Source organism: Macaca nemestrina, chromosome 6 (assembly GCF_043159975.1).
Source record: "Macaca nemestrina isolate mMacNem1 chromosome 6, mMacNem.hap1, whole genome shotgun sequence".
In the NCBI taxonomy this organism is placed as follows: domain Eukaryota; kingdom Metazoa; phylum Chordata; class Mammalia; order Primates; family Cercopithecidae; genus Macaca; species Macaca nemestrina.
This window is the reverse complement of record NC_092130.1, coordinates 37,615,230-37,641,790: the sequence shown is the minus strand read 5'-3', so window position 1 is coordinate 37,641,790 and position 26,561 is coordinate 37,615,230. Positions and strand designations below refer to the sequence as shown.

Here is a 26,561-nt window from a genome sequence, read left to right as displayed (position 1 = left end):
AACAATATGAATGAGTGACCTAATCTTATAGTGCAAGGACAAAATAATATGACATGGGTAGTTGCTGAATACATTCTCATGCAAGCATCAAAGAGTATAGACGTTTACAGTGTAAAAGCACCCCCTTTTCCTAGTTAACAATCGTTGTCAGCAGTTTGGTATGCATTTTTTTGTTGTCCTTTTTCTGTATGTTTTTTTCATAAATGGGATTGTACTGTAAGGATTATTTTGTGTTTTGCTTTTCCAGTTGATCATTTGTCTTGAAGACTTTCCATGTCAGTACATGCATGTAGTGCATTCTTTTTAATGACTACAGAGAGCTTTATGTGGATATGCCATAGGTGGTATTTACTCAGTTTCCTGTTGAAGGATATTTGGATTGTCTCCGTTATTCACTATTAGAAAGCATGCTGCAGTGATTATTTGCACACCTGCTTTTGCATGTGGATTCCAGCATTTCCCTGAGATGGATTCCTTCAAGTGGAATGGTTGCTGACTCCAGTTTTTACAAGCCCTTTGACATCTATTGTTTAGGTCCTTTGCATCCTTGTAGCCGGTTGATAATTTGGTGCTCCTTTGAGTAGTTAGATTGTTTCTGAAGCTTAACCTTTTGGTTAAATCAGAAACATCCTTAACAGACCCTTCTGTTATACACTGACACTGATTCTAAAACAACCAGGGGATGGGGAAAAACAAACAAACAATAAAACGAGTGTGTGTGTATATGTGCCAGGGAGAGAGAGATGACAATTAATTGGATGTGTCCCTACTATGTATAGACGTTTACAGTGTAAAAGCACCCCCTTTTAGTTGGGTGTGTCCAATTAATTGGATGTGTCCCTATTATCAGAAAGCCCGATATGCTTTCTGAGCTGCATGTTCTTACAGGTCAGATGGGAGATGGGATGGGGCTTTGCCCATATCTAACAGTCTATTCTAACCTCCAAGCTTAGGGACCAAGAAGGAAATCGTGTTTATTTACGGTGAGAACAACAGCATTAGCAGCCAGAGGAATTTTTACAAATTATAGTGACTGGGGTTTACACATTTTTGTAACAACTCAGAATGGAGAGAGAAGAAATGATAAGTAAAACAGCTTGGCAGCGTGGGCCACGAGCTGTCATGGCATGTTTGTGTCTGGCTCATTTCACCTTGGTTGGAAGGCACAGAATGCTGCCCTGGGTAAGCTGGAGACTGGGCAGTTTCCTGCTATATTTAGAAAGAGGAGATTCCTGGGGTTAGGGGGTGTGTGTGTGTGTGTGTGTGTGTGTGTGTGTGTGTGTGTTTCTTTGCCAGATAGACAAAGGTTTGAGGGGTTTGTGAATTCCGGACCAAACTGTTAACTAGCTGGTTTCTGTGGGCCAAGCCAGTAGCTACTCTTTGACTCTTGCTGCTGCCACACAGCAAAAGCTCAAAAAACTCCTGTTTTATATGGTTTGAAAAGATACCACCGGTAAGTTTCAAAACTCATCTGATCTTGCTGTCAGAGCTGCTTTTAAGTTTACTGCAGTCTAATTTGAACACTTTGAAAATATGAACTGCCTCCTCCTCTGAGACTTCAGACAGATCTCCAAGCTGACTGAGTTGAACTTTGGCTGTTTCTGTGCCAAGGAGACTGTCAAACAGATAGGACCAAAGCCTTAGCAAATTCCTGACTGCGTATCTCATTTTCACACTTGTGGGTTAGGGGTAGACAATGAATGTTAGTTGAACAAGTAAAATAAGGCATTTTTACTTTAACTCATAGCTATGTTTCTTTTTAAAAGGATTGTCTAAATAGGTAATACCTATAAGTGGTTCACATTTCAAAAGAGAATGTGAGTATCCCTGCAATGCTTCCTGTCTCCTGATCCCCGCTTCTTCCTCTGGAGGCATCATTTTATCAGTTTCTTTGGTATTTTTCAGGTGTAATTGATGCATGTGCCAACAAATACACATACACATTATGTGGTAGCATGCCATATGTGCTGTTTTACCCTTTGCTTTTAATATATTGGATATCATTCTACATTGGTACATAGAAAGCTCACTCATTGTTAGATTGCATTGTATTCTATTGTATGAATTAAATATGGTTTATGTAACCATTCCCCTCATAATAAACATTTAGATTATTTCCAACCTTTCACCATTGCAAGTAATGGTGTTGTGAACATCCTGGCACCTCTGGCGTGAGGCACACGGGTGACAAATTGCTAGAAATGAAACTGCTGAACCAAAGGGTGTGTACATTTTTCATTTTAAGAAGTATTTCATAGCAGTGTTTCTGAAAAGTTCTAAGTGAACTGAATTTGATAAACCATGATTTTAGAGTAGGAAGGAAACTCACCATTTTAGACAGTTTATTACAGAATTGTCTCTGTAAATAACATGATACTTAGAATTTTCTCCATTTTCCCCTTTCCAGTTTGTGTGTATTATTAATTCTGGGATTAAAAGCCACAGCAAAAATCATTCCCCAAACTGAGACAGCTGTACCTAGAAATCAGTTGAATGTAGGATCCGAGAGACCTTGTTTGTGTTCCTAGTGATGGTGCTGTTGAGTTTTTATCTTTGTGTGGCGTGTGCAACATTCAGGAGATTCGGCAGGTGTCGAAGGAGGGCAGTCTTCTGCCTTCTGTGACCGGAGACCATGACTCTGGTCTAGGGGACACCTTGCCTATCATAGAAGCTTCCCTGTGGGCGCTGGAATTCCTGGGAACTGGTGAGGGAGTGGGGAGTTTTGCATGACATCTCTCTCTGGCAGCTTCTCCTGCAGAGCTTAGCACTTTTCCCTGATGGAGGATAGGATCATGCCACGTGTCCTCTGCCATCTCTGTTCCAGCTCCTGTTGATGTAAAAGGCCACTTTGGCCAGGTTCCTGGCATGAAGCAGGCACAGTCCTTGTCTCCTAGATGCTCAGTGTTTTGAGAGGAGGCAGGAAAACGGGCAGCCCACAGCACAAGGGGGTGATTGCTAACAGTTTCAAAGGATCTCTGGGGGAGGGAGCAGAGGCCTGTGGGAAAGGCAACTGAAGGCTTATTAAGCCCAATGGGGCAGTGTGGTCACTAATGATCAGTCACGTAAAGAGTACCTCTGTTATTTTTACCCCACTCTTGCCACCATTTATTTACTTTGAAAAAAGTCTACTCATTACAAAATACATTTATTTCAAAAAGGAGCTTTTGAACCTGCATTCAGAAATGGCAAGTTTGGGCCGGGCGCGGTGGCTCAAGCCTGTAATCCCAGCACTTTGGGAGGCCGAGACGGGTGGATCACGAGGTCAGGAGATCGAGACCATCCTGGCTAACACGGTGAAACCCCGTCTCTACTAAAAAAAAAAATACAAAAAACTAGCCGGGCGAGGTGGCGGGTGCCTGTAGTCCCAGCTACTCGGGAGGCTGAGGCAGGAGAATGGCGTGAACCCTGGAGGCGGAGCTTGCAGTGAGCTGAGATCCGGCCACTGCACTCCAGCCTGGGCGACAGAGCGAGACTCCGTCTCAAAAAAAAAAAAAAAAAAAAAAGAAATGGCAAGTTTGATATGTTTAACTTTTTTCCTAAATATCTTCAAATAGTTATTAAATCATAATCATTACATTGGAAAGTATTTGTCATTGTATTGCCTAAAATAATCCCATATTTCACCGGTGGTATGAGAGTCATTCTCTGCTTAACACTGTCCCAAGGCAGAAGTATGTGAGAGAATGGACACCATCTGTCTATCACGCCCGGGGGGAGAGGGAGGGGAGTGACGCATTCCTTAGACTTGGTTGCAGGTGTCTGGGGCAGGAGGGTGCATGCTAGGGAATAGAGTCTGCTGAAAATCTGTTTTACTCAGTGGAATCACAATTTGAATATTCAAGTAAACACTGATAAGTTATAGAGTGGAATGCAGAATTCGTGGCTTTTCTTTTTTTTCTTGAGATGGAGTCTTGCTCTGTTGCCCAGGCTGGAGTGCAGTGGTGCGATCTTGGCTCACTGCAACCTCTGCCTCCCGGGTTCAAGCGATTCTCCTGCCCCAGGCTCCTGAGTAGCTGGGACTACAGGCATGTACCGCCACACCCAGCTAATTTTTTGTGTTTTTTTTTTTTTTTTTTTTAGTAGAGACGGGGTTTCACCGTGTTAGGAATGGGCTCAATCTCCTGACCTCGTGATCTGCCCTCCCACAGTGCTGGGATTACAGGCATGAGCCACTGTGCCTGGCCGATTCATGGCATTTTTGAGAGTAGATGATCAGGTGTGGATGAAGATAACACATAGTCAGCAGCATAATGCCTGAGGAAGGGGTGACAGAGGAGTTAGGCGTGTCTCCAGCGTTTCCTTCTTAGGCCTTAGGAGGATGGCTGAACTGCATACAGGAGAGGAATCGTGGTGTGTGATGGGGGATACGGAGTAAAGTAAGGTTTGTCCTTGCTGAGTTCCTACAGGGCATACAGGTGGAGACACCCACGAGGCTGTGGGAAGCACAAGTCTGGAGCTCTGGAGGAAGATGAGGGCTACGGGTATAGGTTTGGCTCTCCCCAGGTGGTATTTGAGTCCCTGGGAGTGACTGAATCTATAAGAGTGAGACCCCTGCAGGGGTCCTCAGCCTCTACTCTCCACTGGAATCACCATGGGGAGCTCAGGACTCACCTTCAGAGATTCTGATATAATTTGACTGGGTGCAATCTGGGTATGGGGTGTTTTAAAAACTCCCCAGGTGATTCTAATGTGCAACAAGGGTGACAAACACCTGGCATGGAGTGAGAGACGAGAGTGGATGCTGAAACCATGGGGAGCATCCACATTTAGCAGGTGGGTAGCAGGGAGTTGGAGAGGCTTTGATGACTTGATGTTTCTTCCTGGCCAGTTTGGGTGAGGACTTGTTTAGAAGCCTTTGGATTTGACCTTTGGAGCTGAAACTGGAGAAAGCAGCACCAGGTGCAAGGGAGGATAATACGTATCTATTATACCTTACAATATTATTGTGAGGAACAGCTGAGATAATTGTAGATATGGTGCTTAGCAGTGTAAGCAGGCCTGTGGTAAGTGACCTGTTATTGGAATCTGCCATTAAAGTGTCCTTGTTGCAAGATAGTGGTTCTTAAAAGTGAAGGTGTGTAAGAATTCCCCTAATTGCAGATTCCCAGGCTTTACCCAAGAAAATGCTGATGCATGAGCTCTAGGCGGGCCTAGAAATCTGAATTTCCTACACCCGTGCCCCCACTCCCTTCCATCTCACCCCAAGTGATTTGCATGGTGGGAGTCCTTGGACCACACATTAAGTCTAAATAGGTCAGAAGAGATTCTCCATAAATCTAGTCCCCAAATCCTGTTCTCCCTTAATGTGCACAGCTGTGCTCTCCAGCCTCATGTGGGCACATCTCAGATATCTGGAGGATGTTTGCATTACTGCAGGCCTAGGAATGATGCAGGAGTGTTTCAGAAGTGTAAAAGTTCTAGCAGCTTGAGAACATGTCAGCCAGTGTGGCTTCACGCCTGGGATCCAGTTGTTCCGTGAGCTTGGCCTGTGAGCTGGAACCCTTCTGCAGCATTGCCAGCGGATGTGGGGGAGCTCCTGAAAGGAAACTTTTGCTCCTGGGCAATCACAGGGAAACTGTATTCCCATAGTGAGTCTTGGGTGCTCTTGTCAGGGTTAAAGTCATTTGAGGTCAGAGCCTGTAATTATGTTTCACATTTTTTTTTTCTTTAAAAACATTCAGGAAGCATAATGAGCTAGTTGAGCTGTTGCACAGCTAGGGGAACTCAGGATCTGGGGAGAGGAAGAGAGAGACTGGCTGATGGCTCTGGAGCTGAGGTGCCCTAAACCCAGAGAGGGCTGATCTCCCCCCCCTTCTACCTGGAGGTGCCCCTGGGCAACTCATTTCTGGCAAATACTGCTGGCTCTGTTCTGATCTCAGCTGGTTCTCACCCTGTTAAAGGAGGGCTGGATGACTATGCAGACCACAGTTGCTGCTGGTGTGACCCCAGGGTGTCACCACCAGGAAATTAGTGCTGCTTTCGCTCTGCTGTTTGCTTCTTAAGAAAATCTGTGGGTTGCTCTTCCAAAAATAAGGGTTTCTTGCATTTGTATCTGACTAGTGCACTGAAATGTTTGACACAGACTACCCTGGGCGACTTATCTAGCAGATCATCAGCCACACAACCCCTGCTGTGGACAATATGTCATTGTGGAGGCCAGGGCAGGCACTGGAGATGAGTGCCTTAGCATCTGGAGGCGAGTGCCTCAGCATCTGGAGGCTTCGGCCTCCTGCTGCATCTGTGTCTGCTGGCCAGGCCTTGCTGCAATCTCCCGGCCTTCTGACTGAAGCTGCCCTGAGTTCAGTGTGAAAGGTCAGCAGACTACCATGTTGCCAGCTCTGTTTAGAGCAGCAAGGATGGGTCTCTCTCTGGAAAGAAAGCCTGTTTCCTCTTATGTAGCCAGCATGCTTGTAATCGGTTCCCCAGCAGGGAAGCTCTGCTCCATTGCATGGGAAATTAGAGTGGAACTGATAGCTTTTGGCCTCCGTGTCTTTTGGGATATAACTTTGGCTTGCTTCTCATCTCCTCCACCTCTCCTGGCCAGTGCAACCTCATACCATACTGCAAGGAAAAGACACAGCCCAATGGGGCTTGCTTGGGATTTTGTGCTCGAAACTGTACATAATTTGTACATGAAGATGATCACAAGTTGAAGAACTTAAAATTTGCTTGTTTTCCTAAGGAATCTGATCCTTACTGCCCTTAAACTGTCTTTAAGAAAGACAATTTAAGTGTTTTTTGATGGTTAAGCAAGAAACTTGTAAAATGTCAAACTGGAGAAGGATGACTCATATCTCTTAATGTGCCGTCTCAATCAGTCATATTACTGAGCTCCCCAAATGGGCAGCCTGGGGGTAGGCGATGGTAGGCAGAGACCATGGACAATTTTTTCTAAAAACAGCTTTTTTGAGATACAATTCACACCACACAATTTACCCATTTGCAGCGTACAATTCAATGGCTTTTAGTATATGCAGAGGATTTTGCATTCATCTTCACGATTAATATTAGCACGTTTTCATCATTCCCCCAAAGCAATCCTGTACTCCTTAGCTAATATCTGCCATTCTTTCCATCCCTACCTCCAGTCCCTAGGCAACCACTTCCTTAGGATTTTTAACTCATGTCTCCAAGCGTGGGACTCTCCTGTCTGCTTCGTCTCTTGATCTTGTGAAGTCGCATACCCTTTTCCTTCAGTGCATCCAAACAATTTGCAACTCCTCGGAATGCTGCAGTTCTAACACCAGGATGTTCCGACCTGGCACTGTTCTTGCTCTTCACACATTCTTGTCCTCTGACAGATTTACTAGTGCAACCTGACTAATGCACACGCACTGCCAAGGGGGCCTGTAGGCCTCTGGTTTCACACTTCTTTTTTCTTGTCTCTCCCTTGGTGTTGATCATGCTTTAGAGAGAGTAATTGGAATGAGAGCATGTTATTTCTGCTTGAGAATGGGTACCCCAAATCCAGTAGGTAGATGCATTCCTTTATTTCTACAGAGGAAAAAAATTTCCAGTACTATCCTGATTTGGCTGTTGGCATTTGAGGGTTTCAGCTTTAACCATTTTAGGAACTATTGACAAAAGTAAGTTTTTTATGTGCTGAAATGGTGATGGTTTGGGGGTGTCTCAGGTCTTAACAGGAAAGCCCTTCTTCCTCACTAGCAACCTTGCATTGTTCTAGGAAATTCTAGTCCAAATGTAGAGAATATGTTTTCTACCATCTGTGTGTTTTCTCTCTCTCTCTCACATTTGCTTTCCTCCCTTCTTTTTCTTTCCCTTCATCTTTCCCCACCCACCCCCCTCATTTATTCACTCTCTGGCCTTCTTCCATCTCTCTCTTGCCTTGCCAAAGGACCAGAGAGGTGACTGATCCCTGGTATCTTTTTTTTTTTTTTAATAGAGTCTTGTGCTGTCACCCAGTGTAGTAGTACAATCATAGCTCACTGTACCCTCAGACTTCTGGGTGCAAGCAATCCTCCCACCTCAGCCTCCCAAGGAGGTGGAACTGCAAGCTGGTGCCACTATGCCTGGCTAATTAAAAAATATATATATATTTTTTTGGTAGAGTTGGGGGTCTCAGTATGCTGCCCAGGCTTATCTAGAACTCTTGGCCTCAAGTGATCCTCCTGCCTTGGCCTCCCAAAGTGCTGGGATTACAGGTGTAAGCCACTGTGTCTGGCCCTCATACATTTTTTAAAAAGTCAATTTCAAGAGTTGGGGTCTTCCTCTACCACCCAGGCTGGAACGCAGTGGTGTGATCATAGCTAACTGCAGCCTCGGACTCCTGGGCTCAAGTGTTCCTCCCACCTCATTTTCCTGAGTAGCTGGGACTACAGGAGCTTGCTGCCATGCTCAGCTAAGTTTAAAAAAGTGTTTTTAGACATAGGATCTTGCTGTGTTGCTCAGGCTGGTTTCAAATTCCTGGCCTCAAATGATCTTCCTGCCTCAGCCTCCTGAGTAGCTGGGATTCATCCCTGATATCTCAGTTATGGAGAAAACAAAGCCTTTGGTGACCTGAAACAGATTTCTGGAGGTCTATAATTTTTTTTTTTTTTTTTTTTTTTTTTTTTATGTGAGACGGAGTCTTGTTTTGTTGCCTAGGCTGGAATGCAGTGGCATGATCTTTGCTCACTGCAACCTCCGCCTCCCAGGTTCAAGCAATTCTCCTGCCTCAGCCTCCCGGATAGTTGGGATTACAGGCACATGCCACCACACCCAGCTAATTTTTGTATTTTTAGTGGAGACAGGGTTTCACCATGTTGGCCAGGCTGGTCTCGAACTCTTGACCTCGTGATCTGCCCGCCTTGGCCTCCCAAAGTTCTGGGATTACAGGAGTGAGCCACTGCATCCGGCTCGGAGTTCTATAATTATAGCTAAAATGACTGTCAGATTTGAGGTGTCTAAGATGTTCTGGTTCTACAGAACTCTTAGTTGGACTGTGAGTGGTCTCATCTGGTTAAAAAGCACTGTCTAGGGCTCCCTTTCCTGTTATACTTCCTGTGTTACATTTCAGAGTGAGAGGATGTGCTCAGAACCAGGGTGGGCACAGAACGTCTGGCTCACTGGTTAGCCGCTCTGATGGGTAACTAGTGGCTATTTTCTACCTCTCTGATGGGACCTCATGATAGTGTCAAGTGTCCCATTTTTATCGTTGGGGTGGGAGAGCGCCATTAAAATGGTCTTTAACAAAGTAGGTCAATGATTTGTATTTCAAGGAGAGAAATTTGGGGACATGGAATGAGAGCATGTTATTTGGGTTAGTTGAACAGTTCCAGAAATAATTATGTATTTTTAATGCCAATTAGGGACCTAGAAACCTATTTGGGGAGGTCAGGAAACTGGGTATGAGATCTGAGTCTTTGCAGGTGTTCCGTCTAGAATCTCCATGGAGAATGTATTTTGGACATATACAATGAGACCCGGATAAGATAGATGGCTTACATCTCCCTCCCTTGGACAGCCAAGCCTACAGCTGACAACGCCACTGACAAAGCCACCAACACCTAAGGAGCAGCTTGACCCTTCTGCCTTCCCCTGACTTTCTGTCTGCATAGGTTAGTCATTAAAAGGAAAAAAAGCAATCCAAAAACATGTATTTTTTCTTAGATAACATGATTATACAGATAATACATGTTCATTAGAGAAAGTTTAGAAATTATAGATGGATAAAAGAAAATGCAAATTATGCCTATAGTACTGATTAGAGATTGTCATTTTGGTTTTATAGTCTTTTCAACAGTTCATGATCATCCCTATGTATCATTACTCTCTAAGATGGTTTTTAGTGGCTACATAATACTCCAGGTATATTGTGTGAAGACTTTTTGAACTGATGACCTATTTTTGGATGCTTAGGTTGCATCTCTCTCTCTTTTGTCCATGATTATTAACCAATTCTTTTTTTTTTTTTTTTTTTAAGATGGAGTGTTACTCTGTTGCCCAGGCTGGAGTACAGTGGCATGATCTCGGCTCACTGCAACCTCTGCCTCCCAGGTTCAAGTGATTCTAGTGCCTCAGCCTCCCCAGTGGCTAGGATTACAGGCGCGTGTCACCATGCCAAGCTAATTTTTGTATTTTTAGTAGAGATGGGGTTTCACCATGTTGGCCAGGCTGGTCTCAGACTCCTTGGCCTTCCAAAGTGCTGGGATTACAGGCACGAGACACCGTGCCTGGCCAATTAATCAGTTCTTTTAAAGCCAGCTCCCATTTCTCTGCTTGCTCCCCCACTCCCACCCCATTTTTTTTGTTGCTGGTTTAGCAGAACCTTGGGGACGAAGAGAAGATACCTTACCAGAGTGTCACAGTATAAAAAATTTCATATGTTGAAAGCATGATTTAAATTTATTTGAACCATACTAATAGTACAGTTGACCCTCGGTATCTGTGGGTTCCTCATCTGGGGATTCAGCCAACCACAAATTGAGAATATTGGGTTGGGAAAAGAGCATCATTATTGAACATGTTCAGATGTTTTTCCTTGTCATTATTCCCTAAACAATACAGTATAACAACTGTTACAGAGCATTTACCTTGTATTAGGAATTATAAGTAATCTTGAGATGATTTAAAGTATATGAGAGGATGTGCTTAGGTTATATGCAAATACTATGCCATTTTATATCAGGGACTTGAGCATCCATAGATACTGGTATCTGTTGGGAGTCCGGACCCAGTGCCCCACAGATACTGAGGGACAACTGCAGTAGAATATCCCCACCACTTAAGTGTTTTCTGTGAGTCAGATGATTTCGTTAAGTGTTTTACAAACTTTATTTCATTGAACCTTCACAACAGTTTTAATGAGGTATGTACTGCTGTGTTCATTTATAAACTAGCAAACGGAAGCATAGAGAGGTTAAGTGTCTCAGACAACTAAAAAGTGCTATTGTCAGAATTTGAACCTTGGTCTAATGCCAACCCTTTTGCTTGGAACTATTGTTAAACTGCTGACTATAAATTGTTAGCCCAGCCCTTAAATCTTCTGTTTTCTCATTTACAAAATGGGGACATGAGTGCTTACTTGGGAACATTGGAAGGGTTAAATGGAGTAGCATGTGCAAAGCAGCAGATACAAAAATGTAGCAGCTACTGCTACTCTAATCATTATTTTCACCTTTTGTGAGATAGTAATAGTATAGACATTTAAAAAAATTGTCTCTCTGCTGTCTCTACATCTGAATCTCTGGCTTGCTCAGTGGAGATAAATCCTCATAATTATATCTAGAAATTAGACTAGACCTCATACTCTGGCCAGTATTATATTGAATTTAATCCAGATGTCTTGGTTGTAAATCTGTCTAGTCACAAGATTCTGCTATCTTTTCTGGACTGTTTGGGATGCTGAGTTATCAAAAATCATTATAAAAACAACGTATCACATGAGTGCCCCTCCCATCCCAACCTATCTCACTACCCAGAGGTGATTACTTAAGAATACTTCTTCGAGTCTAATGTAAGTGTCGTGGTACTTAACAAAAAGTTGCCTTATTTATATAATTGTTTGTGTTAAGGACTGATCTCCATTCTTTCGTCATGAATTATTTCTGTTCTCAGTACTAGAAGTTTACATTTCCTCGCACCCCCACCCATACACGCTCCTGCCACTCAGCAGACTCGAACACTTGGGCAGTTCTGGGGTAAACAACAGCACAAGACACTCTAAAACATATCTAGACTGGGTTATTATGGGATCTAGGACAAGGGAACCCTTCTTTCCTTAGGTATCCAGGACCAGGGTACTCTTTCCTAATCTCTGCTGAATTTCTGAAGTCATTTTATAACAACCCACATAAGAAGCTGATTGCCCTAGAAAGGAATCTAGAACTGGGGACTGGTAGAATTTTGTTTTGAATACAAATAAAGATAAGGTCTTTATTAATCCAGTCAACAAATGTTTATTGTACTCTAGCTGTATGGTAGACATTGTTGTAGTGTTGGGGGGATAGTTTGAACAAGATTAAATTCCAACCTTATGGAGCTTTTATTTCTGTGGGCAGACAAACAAGTAAACAAGTGAACAGGATGCTACTGGATAGTATAAAGTACCATGATGGAAATAAGATAACACTGAGTGATGGATGGTAGAGGGTAGAGGCAACTTTAGATTACATAGTCAGAGAATACTTCTCTGAGTGGCTGAATGACCTTCCATTCTGGGCATATAGTTGGTGACCAGAGTGTTGAAAATTGTGAGGCATCCCTTTATTAAAGCAAAGACTCTGCTGAATAGTATTTTTTCCCATTGTATTTCTCCTTCTATTTTTGTAAGCAGAATGATACTCTTACTCATTGGAATCATGACCACCTAGAACCTTAGTGATCTTGGTAAGACAGAATCCATTTCTTACATGGCAGGCAGACCAATATTTTAGAAGTCATGAACCTTATTCCACTCTTTCTCGTGCAGAATTTCCCAGTGGCTTCCCATGCCATTTGTAATACAATTCTGATACCTGATCATGGTTCGTGTGACCTTGTATGATCAGGCTTCTGCCTACTTTACCTAATGCCTCTCTGACCTTCTGCTTTCTACCTCACTGTGCTTATACTTGGCTGACCTCAGATTCCTCTGATGCTCTGAGCACTTTCCCGCCACCTTCCCTTGCTGTTTTTCTGGAATGCCTTTGCTACAGATTTTTATGTCATCATCTTTTCATCCTTCAACTGTCAGCCAAAGGTCCTCTCAAAGAGTCCTCCTCTGTCCATCTGACCTAAAGTCTCAGGTTGCTGCCCCATCCTTCCCCTTCTATCTCGTTACCCCATTTAATAGTCTTTATGGTACTTCTCATCCTCTAAACTCCCCGCTGCTTGCTGAATAAATGATGTCAAATGTTCCTTCAAAGGGCCCTTCTCAACCACTTGACTTTTTTTCTAGAAGCAACTCTAAGTGTTGATGGCCTCAAGCATCTCTTGGTTCTCCTTAGGTTTTATTTTGCTTTAAAGATTTTTTTTTTTTTTTTTTTTTTTTTGAGACAGAATCTCACTTTGTCACCAGGCTGGAGTGCAGTGGCACGATCTTGGCTCACTGCAACCTCCGCCTCCCGTGTTTAAGCAATTCTCCTGCCTCAGCCTTTTGTCTTGGATAGACCAGGTGTGACTGCTCTGATAGGATGCCATCTGGCTTCCTTTGGGGTAGCCCAAGAAATGATGAGTTAAAAGAAGCAAGAATCAGAACTAAGTGTAGAATAATGCTGTCACCAGCCTCCATCTCCTATCTCGTTCTTTTGCCAGTGTGCTCATTCTTTTTCTCTCTTAGTTCTCTGTTGCTTTACTTTTCTCAAGTAGGGAAAAGGGGAGAGAAATGGAATGTTTCTAAATCTGTGTCAAAAGTAGCACCATGCAGGAGGGCCGGGTCTGCTTGACTGGGCCAGTTGACTTTCGGTGAATTGATGGCTTTCCTAATCTTCACACCTAGAAGAAATGGACTTTTAGCTAACTCTTAAATTGACAAAGCTGCTTGTGAATATGAAACTGCTTTAAAAATAGATATTTTGAATATTAGAGTATATATTCTCCTCCCTACCCCTCGCGTTTAAAGGTGTTAAGTTGACCGGGCATGTTAGCTCATACCTGTAATCCCAGCACTTTGGGAGGCCAAGGCTGGTGGATCACCTGAGGTCAGGAGTTTGTAACCAGCCTAGCCTGACCAATGTGGTGAAACCCCATCTCTACTAAAAACACAAAAATTAGCCAGGCATGGTGTCACACGCCTGTAGTCCTATCTGGGAGACTGAGGGATGAGAATTGCTTGAACCCGGGAGGCGGAGGTTGCAGTGAGCCAAGATCACGCCATTGCACTCCAGCCTTGGCAACAAGAGCAAAACTCCATCTCAAAAAAAAAAAAAAAAGGTGTTAAGTTTTGACAAATCATTTTAGTTATAGTAGCACAAATGGGAAGGTACACTTTATAAGCCTCCTGGTCAATTACAAAAGAGTCATTTTTCACTTTCCTTTAAAATTAAAAAGAAATTTCTCTTGTCTTTGTCCATATTTCAGGCCTCTCGTTGGTCCATATTTCAGGCCTCTCGTACGTTGTTTGCTGACAGCGTTTCTGTGTTGGAACCACATCTCTTGTTCTTCCAGTAGATACCCTCAGGGCATAGTTTCTGCACAGAATTTATCTGAAATCTTTAGTGACCTTTTGCAGGATTTAATATAATATCAGTTCATTTGGATAGTTCCATGTGCATAAATGGGTCTTAACAGGAATTTAGCAAACAAAAGACAGTGCCTCCCATGCAGCTTCTTATTTTTTAGGCTTGCTAAGTAAAATTTAAGCAGAAGAGACTGTCTCTGTCTCTCTCTTGGGCTTTGGTTTCTGTGCTTTTTTGTGGAACACTACCATTCTTAGGTATTTAGAGTGGGTAGAGAGAGAGAAGGAACAGCATCACCTCTTCTCTATTTTTGCTCACACAGATGCCCTGTTTGGCGACATCTAAGCACTAGAGACTTATTGACCCACATTTTTTTTCCTCCTTCTCCTCCAGGGTACTGACTGTGCAGACATCTAATACCACAGTTACTTCTAAAGTGTGTTGCCAAATGCAGAAATCTCTATCCCCATTGACTTCTCAGTTGGAAATTAGTTCATGACCTAGAGACTGAGAGCACCCTGGCTGTGCTTTCAGAGCGGGAATCCTTGAATGTAGCTGTGGAATGAGCAGCGTTGGAGGATTTGAGAAAATCCTGGACCTGAAATGCAAGCTGGCCTGTGTTTTCCTGATGTGCACGGTGCCTTTTATTGTGCTGATTTCTACTATCTTGATAAATAATAACATTAAAGTTCTTTCTGTGTTCAAAACCTTTTCCTTGTTTTCCTATCAAGCTGTTTTTGAAAGCCTATTTCGTCTGTTTTCAGCAACACTGAGAACTGATGTTCATCGAAGGCAGAAAGGTTGGAGGAACTTTGGCCAGTGTGGGGCAGACAGAAACCCACATGTGTTCCCCTCAGACATCAGGGGCTTTGTCAGCTGCATTCTGCCAGCTTTGTAGAACAGCATGAATCCACTCCTGCCCTCGAGTAGTGGGACCACAAACAGGACATGGTGCATGACCTGGAGGCCTGACATTCGTTCCTCTGCCTGTCCACTGGAATGACCAGGCCGAGGCTGGTTGCCAAGCAACCCTGGACCGAAAAGCAGCAGGAGAATTTGCCCACTGATTGTTATATCCCTTTGCTTTTTTTTGGTCTTTCTTTAGAGGCTTGAGGGGTCATAGCTTTGGGTGGGAGGAGATGAAGCATGCTAATTCGAAACATTGATGGTGAGTCTTAGTGTTTTAGTCTCACTGGTCCCAGCTCTAATCCGATCACTTAGTGTTAAATTAGGAGGCCTTAATGTCTCTCTGAGAGCCCTAGAGAGATGGAATAGATGGGGAAAAGAGAGTGGAACCCCTTCAGGTCTCAGTATGGACATAGAGTATTGGTGAGGAGCTTTGCTGACAGTGAAGGCAGTGCTTGTTATCACCATTCTCTCAGTTGGCTTTATTTATTTATTTTTTCTTTTTCTTTTTCTTTTTTTTGAGACAGAGTCTCACTCTATCACCCAAGCTGGAGTGCAGTGGCGTGATCTTGGCTCACTGCAACCTCCACTTCCCGGGTTCAAGTAATTCTTGTGCCTCAGCCTCCCAAGTAGCGGGATTACAGACATGTGTCACCATGCCTAGCTAAGTTTTGTATTTTAAGTAGAGATGGGGTTTCTCCATATTGGCCAGGCTGATCTTGAACTCCTGACCTCAAGTGATCCACCTGCCTCGGCCTCTCAGAATGTTGGGATTACAGGCATGGGCCACCATGCCCAGCCTCAGTTGGTTTTAATAAGTTACATTTGTAGATGTGGTGCTTCTCTTCTGGCCACAACAAACAGGGTGTTTTCCATGGTGAATGAGAGAAGAACCAATCCAAGTGGCTTAAACAGAGAGGGAATTTGTTGTGGTATGTTGCTGGAAAGCCCAGTGATGTTCTAACTGAAGACCTGCCAGACTCTCATGACTCCAGAGGATATCAGCAGGCTCTGGTCTCTGCATCTGTCAACTCCACTCTTCTCTAGGCTGGCGCCATTCTCAGGCAGCCTTTTCCTTCAATTGGTGGGATGACTTGGCTACGATTTTAAATGGAAGCCCTCAGCATGGTTCTCATTGGCTCTTTGTTGAAGCCTGTGCTCATCCTTGAGATAATCCCTGAAGCCAACCTGACTGAACCCCAGAGTAGAGTTGACAGTGGGTGAAATAAGTGTTCTGAGAGTCAGGGAGGGATGATTTCCCAGAGGAATACTGGGGTGCTATAAATACAGAAGGAGGGGGGATAGAGGCCAAGGCAATGCAGTTACTCCACACTGGCATAAGTAAATTGAACACGGTCATCTGTGGAAGAGAAAAAGCCCTGCCTTCCAGATATAGCATGGTTGTTACCCACATTTGAAAATTACTTTGGGCGATCAGGCTGTGGTTTAATAAAGTAACCCTGGAAATTCAAATTTGTAGGGGGAAAAAATCAGATAGTTTCAGAATTTTAGTATTAGGCACCACCAGGATTGGGCAGACGGTGAACACCCTAAGAATAGTGTTTGGGAGTTAAGTGCCTAGAGAGTAGGGGACAGGGATGTCAGGCAGATAGGAGGGAGAGAGGGGACTGCCCCTTTTGGGACAGATGATAAGAAATGAAAACAAAATGATGTATGAGAACTATTAAGTAATGCTACAGAGTTCTGTAATACCTCAGTCAACGATTGATTGTCTTATAGCCCAGCCAGTATGAGAGCTAGTTCTTTATCTTCCAGAGTCTCTTTTTCTTTATGCTATTTACATTTTGGGAAATAAACTACAATTAATAGAACTTGTTGTGAATCTGTTGATGTCTCGTATAATGGATTAGACTACAAAGGTAGGCAAGCTTTTTCTGTAAAGGGCCGGTTAGTAAATTTTTTAGGCTTTGTGCACCACATAGTGTCTCTGTCGTATCATCTTTTTTTTAAAAAAAATTTACAGCCCTTTAATAATGTAAAAACCATTCCTGACTCACAGGTCATACAAACACAAAAGAGCCACATTTTGCCTACCCCCAGAATGGATTTTGGAGTCAGATAGACCTAGGTTCCAGTCTGGCTGTTGCCCATTGACTGTGTGGGCATTTTAATCTCTCAGAAACTCAGTTGCCTCAGTTTTCTCATCTGTAAAGTGAGGCTGATGAAAGTAACCACCTCATAGGGTTATTGTGAGGATTACTCAGAAAGTATTGGCTCTCTGGAATGATATTGTTGACTCTTTACCACCGCACAGCATGCTCTGGGGAAGAAGAGGCCAAGCTGTAATGGTCTTTGTAATCTCAGTTGTTCTTCCTCTTTTGGTGCCTCCTTTTTCTCTGTTCTGGGCAACTCTTCATCAGGTTTTGGGAACTTGGTGCCAATCTCAGTTTCATTTCTGGTGTGTTCAGGAAGTGACCCACATTTTAATCCATATTTGGCAGTAACCAAAATAAATTGGCTTGGTTCATTACCCAAGTGTAGAATATGTACTTGTTTTGCTTCCAGCCCCAAATTCCCTCCTTATCCACTTCTTCATTACATTCCAATTTATCAGCCTATCAAGGCCTCTTATTAAAGCCAGGAGGAGAATTTTTTCCAGTTTGAAAAGAGAGAATGTTAGAATTGTGGAGTTTTGTTTGTTGAACTTGGTAGATGGATGTCAGCAGGTTTGGGAAAGGGGCTGAATTTATCCCCCGAATCTCAGCCCTATTACCTACCACTTTGTACAGGTAAGTTATGATGGAATGGATAGAAATCATGTGACCTCTCAAATCCCCAGGATCCTGAAAGTATCTGCCGTTCTAAAGACTTTCTCAAATGTCACCTCAGCAAGTTCTACCCTGACAGCCTCCCCCATCCCAATTCTCTGCTCTACTTTTTTATGTAGCACTTACCTTGTTTTAACATGCTGTATAATTTACTTTGTTTACTAAGGTAAGTTTTTCAGTGTGTGTGTGTGTGTTTGATCCGTCTCTGCTACTAGAATGAAAACCCCACAAGGGCAAAGATGTTTGTCATTTTTCATTTCTGTATAACCAGTGCTTATGATGGCATCTGCTGTATAGATAAATATTTGTGGAATTAATGAATAAATGCTTTGATTCTTATATCGGAATGTTTACTACATCCTATTCTCTCTGGCCAAAGAAGACATAAGACTTGGGTTTAAATATTGACTCTGCCACAAATTGCCTCTGTCTTTGAGCAAATTATTTAATCTCTTAGGACCATAGTTCTCTTATCTTTAAAATAACGGGTTAGAGTAAATGATTGCTAAAGTTCTATAGTTCTGTGATTATAATCGCTGGTTAAAAGAGATGATGTACTGCCATTAAAATTCCCACATATATTTCCTAAAAACAGTTTGAATTTCACTGGTGGGCAAAGTGAATCAAGAGTTTCAGAAAAAGTCTTTGGAGGCACCTTCTGCTTTCACTAAAACAGTTCTCAAGTATTACAGTGTAGTTGCTTTCAAGAACATTTCTGCTAGCCCTTTTAGGATAAAGTTCAGACATCTTGATAGGGCTTTCTGAGCCCTGTGGACTCTGGCCCCTGCCAGCTTTTCCAGCCTCACATTGTCTATGTGTGTAAGCTCTCTGCTCCAGTCCTTCTGAATCTGTTTTGATTTTTTCTAATGGATAATGGGTTTCTCAGCATCAGTCCACTGAGTATTTCTGTTCTTTCTGCCTGGTGTCTCTGGTACCATCCCTGTCCTCCTTTGTTTGGCCAGTGCCTACTGGTTCTTTAGGTCTCAACACACAAGAGGGTGTGGACTTAGGGAGGGATTGACAATGGGGTTCCATTTCCACTGGGAAGCTCTCTAGCTAAAGTGTGGTGTCAGAAACTGTGACTAGCCTGGTTGGCTAGATCATCTGTGCAATAAGAATCCAAAAGTTGTTGGAATTAGATTGCGGAAGGTTTAGGTGGCACAGTGAAGAGTCTTTGTTCAGTGGGCACTGGGAAGTCACTGTAAGTTTTTTGAGTAGCGTAGTGACATAATCAACATTGTGTGAACTAAATAGCCCAGATCTACCTCAAAGAACATTGAAAATATCATTTCTCTGATCTCTAAAACGTCCTTTGGGAGATAAATGCTAGGTTTCCTGCTTTGTAAATGGGGGAAAAGCTGGGATGCTTGATGATTAAAGGACTGATTTTCAGCATCATAGGAAATCTGTTGATTGATTGAGCCAGTGTTTTTATAATTAGATAGAATTGTGATCTGCAGGATTGATGAATGTTGCAAGTAGCTTTGTTCATTTTTCAAGTGGGCAACAAGATGAATATTTGAGTTTTGAGAAGCTGTCCCTCAAAGGTGACTGACTCATGGATTCTTCAGGAAGCTTTGGCGAGACTTAGATTCTGCTTAGAAGATAAGTGATGCTTTTGGGAGTGGTCACAAGGTGATTTTTTGTATTATAGCTGTCTGTGCTCACCCTGCGTGGTTGCTTATGTTGTGTTGACTTGGCGAGATCAAAGAACAGGTGGATGCTGATTTTCCCTTCTTGGCTAGTTTAGGAATCAAGAGTTCTCTCACAGCAACCCTTGTCTGTGATTCCATTCTATTTAAACCTTAAGGCAGGTATCTCGGTTTTGCAGCTTCATTAACAAACTGTTTAAAGCTGAGTTTGAAAAGGCAAGTCTTTGGTGGTATGATCGATAATCTCCAAAGACCAGTTCCCACTCTGTTGGAGTGCTTTTCAAACTTTAATGTGCATCCAGATTGCCTGGGGACCTTGTTAAAATGCAGGATCTGAGGTGGGGCTTGACATTCTGCATTTTACAAGCTCCAATTGATGTTGATGCTGCTGAGTTGCCTGTGTTAGACCAAGTTTCCCTTTACTTGACCCTTCTTCTTTTCCCCTATGTCCCAGCCTTTCTCTTTCTTGATGTCTTGGACAGTGGTCCTCATTTAGGGGCTACTAGCGTTTGCCAGCTGGACTCACTGATTAGCTTGTGGCTACCACTATAGCCAGGGTGGTCTTTTCAAAATGAAAATCTGATCACATATGCCACTTCAGTGCTTAGTTGTAATTCACTTAGACACTTAGTTGTCTCCCATTGCTCTTAGAATGGCCGCCTTATTGTGGTCTGGCTTCCTTTGCCTCTCCAGTCGCATCTAACACCATCTCTGCATCTTCCGGTAACAGGACCCTTTTTCTGCCCCCTTTGATGCTCATGTGCCTCCTCTATCACAGGGCCGTGGTACATGCAGTGCCCTCTGATGTAGCATTCCTCTACTTCCCTTCACCTCTTCCTTCTTTTACATCTCAGCTCAAAGGCCACTGCCTCTGGAAGCCACCTGTTTTCCCAGTCTAGTGACCTTCTGTTGTTGGCAGGCTTCTTTGGTGTATAGCTGGGACCAGCATCAGAGAAACACGCTCCGCTCGGTTGGGCCATAGTTGGATATTGTGCTCTGATTGTGCTCTCAAGTGGAGCATTGTGTAGCATTTTAGGAAGTTGTAGATTGCCTAAGCGTTGTCTTTCAAAAGCCACTCTGCCTGGAAGTGTGGTGATGGCGCAAGTACACTTCGTGGTATGTAACAAGAAGAGGAAGAGCCAAGAGTTTCCGCCCAGGACCTATCATGCCATCTAAAGCTGGGTTTGTTTCTGTGTATGCACTTGGTGAACAGTTATATATCCCTTCCCACTTCCCCATGCTTCTCCTTTTTCTACTGGTCTTGTCGTTTTATAAATGCAGAAACTATACCCTCAGGGAAGGAACTGACTAGTTCAGGGCTGTAGGATATATGGCTGACCTGAGAAAAGAATCCAGGTCTCATTGTAGCATGGAGCTCCTTCATCCACCAGGCCAGGTTGGTCTGGCATTTGAGTGGTAACCTTGAAGGCCCAGTAGCTGCCTGGCAGCTTTCCTGGGCATGGGAACAGCCCTGTTTAGGTGATGCTGTTCCTTCCCAATCTGGCATACCTTGAAGAGATAACCCTGAATGTGTTCCACATTAAACCTAACAGACATCGCTAACTTGGTCACCTTTTCTGCTTTTACTCTTACTGTAAGAGTAAAGTAATGCTGCAGGTATTCACTCTTATAGCAGTGAATGGTATTAGGAGTAACAAGTGCGGTTTTCTTTTCTTTTCTTTTTTTTTTAGGCATATTGTAATGTATTTTTATTTTCTTTAGAGATTTATGTTTCTGCAGTTTGGTTCTTTCTTACATTTGTTACAACTCAGACTGTAAGATCCCCTTAGATGCTAAGCTCCATAAGGATAGGGTTCATGGCTAGATCCTGAGTAGTATGCATGGTGCCTGGCACATAGTAGCCATTCTACAAATGCTTGTCAAGATGAATGTCTTAATTTGTAATATGGTGAGAAGTTTACCCTCCATCTTTCAACAGTCCTGAGAGTGGATGCTTTGAGGCTGAGAGAATTTGTACCTGTGAATTCCTCAGCAGGATTTATTCCTTGAGCTGTAGGAATGACATATGCCTTAGTTCATTTTGTGCTGCTCTAACAGAATACCACAGACTGGGTAACTTAAAACCAACAGAAATTTATTGGCTCAAAATTCTGGAGGCTGGGAAGTCCAAGAATGAGGGGCCGGTGTCTGGTAAGGACGGGTCTGCTTTCTATGTCATCCTATGTTGGAAGGGCAAAGAGAGGATGAGAGAGGCAAAAGGGAGCCAAACCCATCCGTTTATAAGGAACCTTTTCCTCTGATAATAAACTCACTCCCATGATTACAGCATTGATTCATTCATGAGGGCGGAGCCCTCATGGCCTTATCACCTCTTAAAGGTCCTCGCCTCTTTGTACTGTTACAGTGGCAACTACATTTCAAACATGAGTTTTGGAAGGGACATTCAAACTGTAGCAAAATGTAATTGACTTCACAGCTGCTTATTCACATGCTGGAGTCACTGGCCTGATGTAGTGGAACACATAGTGTTAAATGAGCACGTTTGACTCATTGGTACAAATTTAAGTTGGTACCTTGTCCTTGAATGCAGGCTCTGAGAGAGCCATACTTCCCATTTTCTGGCACAATGATCTAGAAAGCAATACCTGCATAATAAGTAACTATAAAAAATCCAGACTAAGTTTCTGAATGGTGAATAACGTTTGCACTAACTTAAAGGCTTCAAGATTGAGCCTTTAAAGGGGAACTGGGGAGGGCTCTAGAGACATGCCGCTTATTCGCTTTCGTTCTTTAGTGACTCATTGGAGTCCTTCCTCCTCCTCTCTCTGTCTCTGTCTCTCTCTCAAACTGCCATCAGAAGGCCAAGGTCTTTTTCTTTGTCTTTTTTTTTTTTTTTCCTCTGAGATGGGATTTCGCTGTTGTCACCCAGGATGGAGTGCAATGGCGTGATCTCAGCTTACTGCAACCTTCGGGTTCAAGCAATTCTCCTGCCTCCTCCTGAGTAGTTGGGATTACAGGCACCTGCCACCACGCCCAGCTAATTTTTATATTTTTAGTAGAGACGGGGTTTCACCATGTTGGTCAGGCTGGTCTACAACTCCTGACCTCAGGTGATCCACCCACCTCAGCCTCCCAAAGTGCTGGGATTACAGGCGTGAGCCACCATGCTCAGCCTCGAGGTCTTTAGGTCTTTTTCTTATCTAATTCCATTATTTGTGTGTGCTTTGTTAATAGACCTGCTTATGGTGTCAGTTCAGTAGTTTCCCAGCTTTCCACAACTATTCTTGTGAACCTGGCAGCACATTCTCATGTGCTCACATGTGATTTGATCCCCATAGCTGGAAGGTGTCTGCCTGCAAACTGGAAGGTCTTAGAATCAGGGTGGGAGGAAAACAGAGGCCGTGCCAGAGAGAGATCAAAATGATGCCAGGTTCATTTTTTGTTCCAGTCTAAGAAGGTGCCCAAACCTCTACATTGTGTGGCTTCTGTTCCTCCCTGATGGGGAACATCAGGTCACAGATGGGGCTCTGGGCAAGAGTGTGTGTTTGCCTGTACGATTCAGTCATCAGCTTACTGCAGGTGCCGTTTCCTGTTCTTGAGTCATCTTTAACTGCATGATGGTGGCGGTGTGGTTTTAGTTGGTTAGAGCACAGGTCTGATTGCTTTTTATTTCTTTTTAACATTTTTTTCTGGGCATAGCTTTGCCTCTTTCCTCTGGGTTTGAGCTGTGGAATTGCTGCAGGAGCTTTTTGCATTGTGTTTCACACATCATCTTGTTCTCCCTACTGTCATCTTGAGGTTCACATCTGTACTATTCTAGTACTGTACTGTGGGATAATAAGAGTTATAGTCATAGCGAATAGAAATTGATGGCACTCTACATGCCAGACCTTAAAATCCTGTATGTACTGTCATTCAGTCGTCAGAATTTTATAACGTATAGTGTCACTACTGTGCCACCATGTCTTTTTTTTTTAGATGAGGAAAGACATGAGATCCATGGGAAAGACACTGGATGCCCCTTTTTGGTAAAGACAGACAAACACAGACAAACATGAAAACCCCAAACATCTTTTTGAGAAAAAGAGTGGGTACCTTGCCTGAATCCCTGGCATGTTTTCAAGGCTGCCTGCTAAGGTGTAAGATTTAGTAGAGGTTTTTTTTTTCTTTTTTTCTTTTTCTTTTTTTTTTTTTAAGAACTGTTACCAAGGAGATGGATTGCCTTCCAAAGGCAAATATGATGAAGAATTCCCCGCCCCCCCCAGCCCCCGCCTTTGGCTGCTCTTGTGTTCGAAGAATGTCACTGTACCCAACTGTTTTCCTTGCAAGGAATAGGGATGAAAGTGCCTTGTCTGAAACTTTTGTGGTTAGAGAAGCCCACAGCCCTTAGGGAAACATTGCATTTTTAAAAAGATGACTTTAAATCCATGCTGTTGATGCTTATGTCTAATGCCAGTCATTGGTCTGGGATCTGTGTGCAGAGTTGCCTTCTGTCTGGTGAGACTGGAGTGGGTGTGGGTCAGATTCTGTAACCTCGTAGAGAGAGGCTAAAAACTAGATTGAAAGAAGAACATCAGAGGGGATCTGTTCCCTCTTAAATGCCTGGCAGCTCCAGAGGCCGTGAGAGTTGAGATGAGAGGAACTATTCTGTGGTACCTTTTATATGAATGAGGTATTTGTTTACAACAATATCCAGATAATTTTCTTTTTACAGTGATGGCTACAATTTTGCCCCATCCTGTTATCATCAGTGATGAAGGCTATAAACAGATGTGTGGAAGTTGATGTTTTTCAGATTTCATTTTCATTTTATTCTGAGCATTCTTTAACAGAGCTGTACCCAGTTAGCAGATTTACCTTGTTTAAAGTTTGGTCTCCTTTTATTTTTCTGGTCCTTAATTTTACTGGAAAGATCCATGAGAAGTGAATTTGCTGAAATCTGCCAGTAGATGGAGGAAAGAAAAAGCACAGTAAGTCCTCACTTAACATTGTCGATAGTTCTTGGAAACTGTGGCTTTAAGCAAAATGGTGTACAGTGGGTTCTTGAATAATGTCACTTTGTTCAGCGTAGTTTTTATTGTAATGTTGAAGACAAAAAAATTGGTTTTGTTATATGTTGTTTTGCTTAAAGTTGCAGTTTCCAGGAACCTATTGATGATGTTAAGTGGAGATTCTGTGTAATTGTAATCATCAGTTGAAGTGGCTCTGGAGTGTTTTTGGGATTGAAGTTTCTGAGTTTTATTGACAAAAAAGTAGGCATTGGCAAAATTTTTTTAAACAGCTGTATTGAAACACAATATGCATACTAGGACACTGGAAATTTAGAATTAGCTCAGGGACACTAGAGTAGGCAGTAGACCAAGTCTGGGACTCTGATGAGAGGCCCATTGACATTATTTGTTCGTTTAAATTAGGAGACCCAAACCTGAGTTTGATTTCATCCTCTTCAAGCCTCAGTTTCCTCACTTGTAAAGTAGAGAAAATAGTACTTGGGCCTACCCCGTAGGGCTCATTCAAGGATTCAGTAAGCCTCTAGTCCATATTAAGTGTTTTGGGGCCATACAGGCCCAACTGAAGTTCCAGTGTGTGGTGGCGGGGAGAGGCCCCTTAATCCAGCCTCATCCAGACTCTCATAAAGTTTGGGAACCTTATCTTTCTGGTTTGCATAGTTTCTTATGGTGAAAGAATGGTTAATTGAACTGAAAGTGCATTGTGTCTTGTGTTTGGGAAATAAAATAGTGATCTGAGATGCCAATTAAATCTAGGGTTGCCAGATAAAATATGGGACACCCAGTAAAATCTGAACTTCAGATACATGATGAAAAAATTTCAGAATAAGTATGTCCCAATATAATTGTAGTTTACCTTAAATTTAACTAGTTGTTTTGCATTTTTATTTGTGAAGTCTGGCACCTCTAATTTCATCTCATTGTTTCCCCATGTGGAATCTTTTGGCTGCCTTTATGGTAGCTAAAAATGAGTTGAGGAATTTCACATAGGATGCAGAGGTATGATTTTATCTGCATCTGCCCCATAGCTCCTGTCCTTTGTTGTTGCTAATAGAAACCTGGCCTTTCACGAAAGGTCCCGTCATCTATTAAAACACTGGTTGCATAGCAGCCAAACATTTTTGTTGAGAAATAAGCCAGACGGAAATCTCTGTGATGACACTTCCTTCAACCTCACGCTATTGCCGAACATGCGACAAGGAGGATGTTGGGAATGGAATCATAAGAATCCTCCTGCAGCACGTCAGCAGTTCACCCTGGAGCAGTTAGAGGTCAGCAGGCAGGGACTCTCTGGTGGCATCTGGGGATGTGTTCTCAGGCTTTAATAGTGGGTAGGAAGCCTTATCTGTGGAGGAGTCCAGCAGTGAACATCCCATTCTGCATGCCAAGGGAATGCACAAATAGGGAACACACAAAAACAAAAGAAGTCAAAGTCCTGGTCCTTGATCACTGAGGAATGTATAGTTCCAGGGAGGGATAGGACCAGCAGGTATATACACTACTCTTCCTTTGTGACTTTGTGTCAGCACTGATAGGTGCTTTCCATGCACTGTCATAGTAATCCTTACAGCAGCCCTGTGAACAAGATCCTGTTATTATTCCCATTTTCCACTTGAGGAGACTGAAGCTTAGGCTGTGGGATGGAGCCTGCAGCCTTAAAGTCAGCCTGACCTAAAAGTTCCTGTTCTGTCTTGACTCCTTATCAAATATTGCAAGTATAGGTTGAATCATATGAAATTGCCAGTATGTAACAATTTTGACCTACAAAAAATGACAATTTCATATGGTTCAACTTCATCCAAAGAAGGAGACCCAATATTATATATACACACATATATATTACAAATAACTTGCTATTCTGTAACTATTACATGTAACTTGCCAAGGCTGACTAGGGTGAATGAAATATGTGGACCTAGTTTTGGGCTCACTAGAGATGCTTCTGGGAAGCTAGTTTTCATTCATTCACCCACTCACTCATTGGCTCACTCACTGAATGGAAACTTACTAAATTCTTCCAAGCATATTATTAAGCATAGGTTTGAACAGATTTTTTTTTTTTTTTTTTTTTTTTTTTTTTTTTTTTTTTTGAGACCGAGTCTCACTCTGTCTCCCAGGCTGGAGTGCAGTGGCACGATCTTGGCCCAC

At 42.9% G+C, this 26,561-nt stretch overlaps 1 protein-coding gene across 14 annotated transcripts in view; it reads left to right on the top strand.

Moving 5' to 3' along the window:
* Positions 1–26,561, top strand: part of LOC105466962 (Rho GTPase activating protein 26) — a 907,509-nt gene that overhangs the window by 453,429 nt on the left and 427,519 nt on the right. Inside the window, exon 1 of one of the 14 annotated variants that reach the window (XR_011624166.1) lies at positions 13,853–17,752. The exons of the other annotated variants lie outside the window; for them this stretch is intronic. The gene's annotated coding sequence lies outside the window, so the exon portion shown is untranslated. Of the gene's footprint in view, positions 1–13,852; positions 17,753–26,561 lie in introns of those variants that run through there. 14 annotated transcript variants of the gene reach the window in all.